Genomic DNA, 2,587 nt, shown 5'->3' with positions numbered 1-2,587 from the left:
AGACGGGGTTTCATCGTGTTAGCCAGGATGGTCTCGATCTCCTGACCTCGTGATCCACCTGCCTCGGCCTCCCAAAGTGCTGGGATTACAGGCGTGAGCCGCTGCACCCGGCCTCTTTACTATATTTTTAAATGGTTTTTTTCTATCGTGATTCCAGCTGCCTCCAGAAAATGGAATTTTCAGGTATCTCATCATTCTTTCTTTTATTTTTTAATTTTTTTTCTTTTTTTTTTCTTTGAGATGGAGTCTCACTCTGTCACTCAGAGGGCTGGAGTGCAGTGGCGCGATCTCGGCCTACAGCAACCTCTGCCTCCTGGGTTCAAGCGATTCTGCTGCTTCAATCTCCTGAATAGCTGGGATTACAGGCATCTGCCACCACGCCCGGCTAATTTTTGTATTTTTAGTAGAGATGCGGTTACACCATGTTGGCCAGGCTGGTCTCGAACTGCTGACCTCAAGTGATCCTCCCATCTCAGCCTCCCAAAGTGCTGAGATTACAGGCGTGAGCCACTCACCTGGCCCATTATTTCTTTTAAGCCTCCTAACTTAAGCTTTATCTTTACCTCACCTTATCTTTGTCCAATCTGTCTCATCTGGGCTCTTCATCAAACAACTTCTACCAGAAAATTCGTAATTATCTCTTCTTGTTTTTGTATCTTCTTCCTCTCCCTTTCCATTAGCTTTATCCCCAGCCCACAAACATGCTTAACTCTCCTCATCCCTAAAACAAAGTCCTTCCCTCTCTACCTATCACCATATCTCTCACTTCCCTTCACATCCAATTTGCTTAATATATTGTATTCATTTGATTTCTACACTTTCTAACTTCCCAATCATTCTTTACCAGATTTTCTGCAATGAGGCTTCTAATCCTATGGCTTAATTTAACTAAAGGTATTCTCTGAGAGGTCCTGGTGAATTTCATGTCAGGCATAGGTAGGCAATGCCAGATCAGTTGCCCCTAGTTTCTTTGCCCCCAACAAAGGAATTCAGATCTAAGAAAAAAACAAACAAACAAAAACTTGTGGTATCAAGGCCACCACATTGCACCGCACTTAACCGCCATTTAACCTATATAAATAGCACCTTACCCACTGAAGCCTGTACAACTATATACAATGGCCTTGAGTGGTAGGGCTAAACTCTTGGGTTCATGTGGTTTATCCAAATGCAGGCTGAAAAGGAATCCCCATTATATGACTCTAGATTGATAAATTACCCAGTTTTGATCATGGTCTTAGATTTTAGAGATTCAGACTTTGGTTTTGCCCATAGACACATGGTAGATTTTATCTAATACACAAATTAAAAGGAATGGGGCTCCATAACTTATAGAGAATATGCCATCTTTTGTAGTTGTGACAGATAAACAGTTCAGTGAAGTTACTGCAAACCCATAGCATTCATTACTGCTATGAAGTACTGAGACCTCCAACTCCAGCCAACATAGAGTAGTATATATCAAACTAAACCTCCACTTCGGGGGGAAAGTGGAGGGATAAAATATATATAAATATATGTGTACACATATACATGTGTGTGTGTGTATATATATATATATAGTCATGCACTTCATAACAAAGTTTTGATCAACGACAGACTGCATATGCAACTGGTGGTCCCATAAGATTGTAATATCATATTTTTGCTATACCTTTTCCATGTTTAGATGTACAAATACCTATCATGGAGTTAAAATTGCCTGCAATATTTAGTACAGTACCATGCGGTACAGGTTTGCAGCCAAGGAGCAATAGGCTAGGAGTGTAGTAGGCTATACCATCTAGGTTTGTGTAAATATATTCTGAATGTTCATACAACAATAAAATTGTCTAATGATGCATTTCTCAGAATGTATCCCTGTCATTAATAATGCATTTATACATATACAGATGGTCCCCAACTTACAATAGTTTGACTTAAATGTTTTTGACTTTACAATGGTGTGAAAGTGACAAACATTCAGTAGAAACTGTACTTTGAATACCCATACAACCACTCTATTTTTCATTTTCAGTACAGTATTCAACAAATTACATAATCAATACTTTATTATAAAATAGGCTTTGCATTAGAAAATTTTGCCCAACTGTAGGCTAACATAAGTGTTCTGAGCACATTTAAGGTAGGCTAAGTTAAGCTATGATGTTTGGTAGGTTAGATGTATTTTGTGCATTTTTGACTTACAATATTTTCAACTTCTTTTTATTGGGATATAACCCCATCATAAGCCTAGAAGTATCTGTATATCTATGTCTATAATTCTTTGGAGGCATTGAAGAGTAACTAAAGCAGGCAGAGCTTAAAGCTATGATCCTGGAGAGAAGGCACATGAGGTGAACTCAGTGTTTACCCTGGAATATTTCTCTTGAGGGAATGCTCAAAACTAAGTGCAAGATAATAAAAGCCAAAAAAAAAAAAAAAAAAAAAGGGGAAAAAAAAAAAAAGAATATAAATACGTTGGGAGGGACAAAAGAGTTAAAGGAAAAGCCAAGAAACAAATATTATAATATGTTGAAATTAGGTCAATTAGAAACTCTACAATATTATACCTCTCCCACTTCAAAAAAAAATAAAAAAAAAAAAA

This window comes from Mandrillus leucophaeus, unplaced genomic scaffold, assembly GCF_000951045.1.
Source record: "Mandrillus leucophaeus isolate KB7577 unplaced genomic scaffold, Mleu.le_1.0 Scaffold1292, whole genome shotgun sequence".
NCBI lineage: Eukaryota > Metazoa > Chordata > Mammalia > Primates > Cercopithecidae > Mandrillus > Mandrillus leucophaeus.
The sequence above is the reverse complement of the archived record's forward strand: the minus strand, read 5'-3'. Positions refer to the sequence as shown.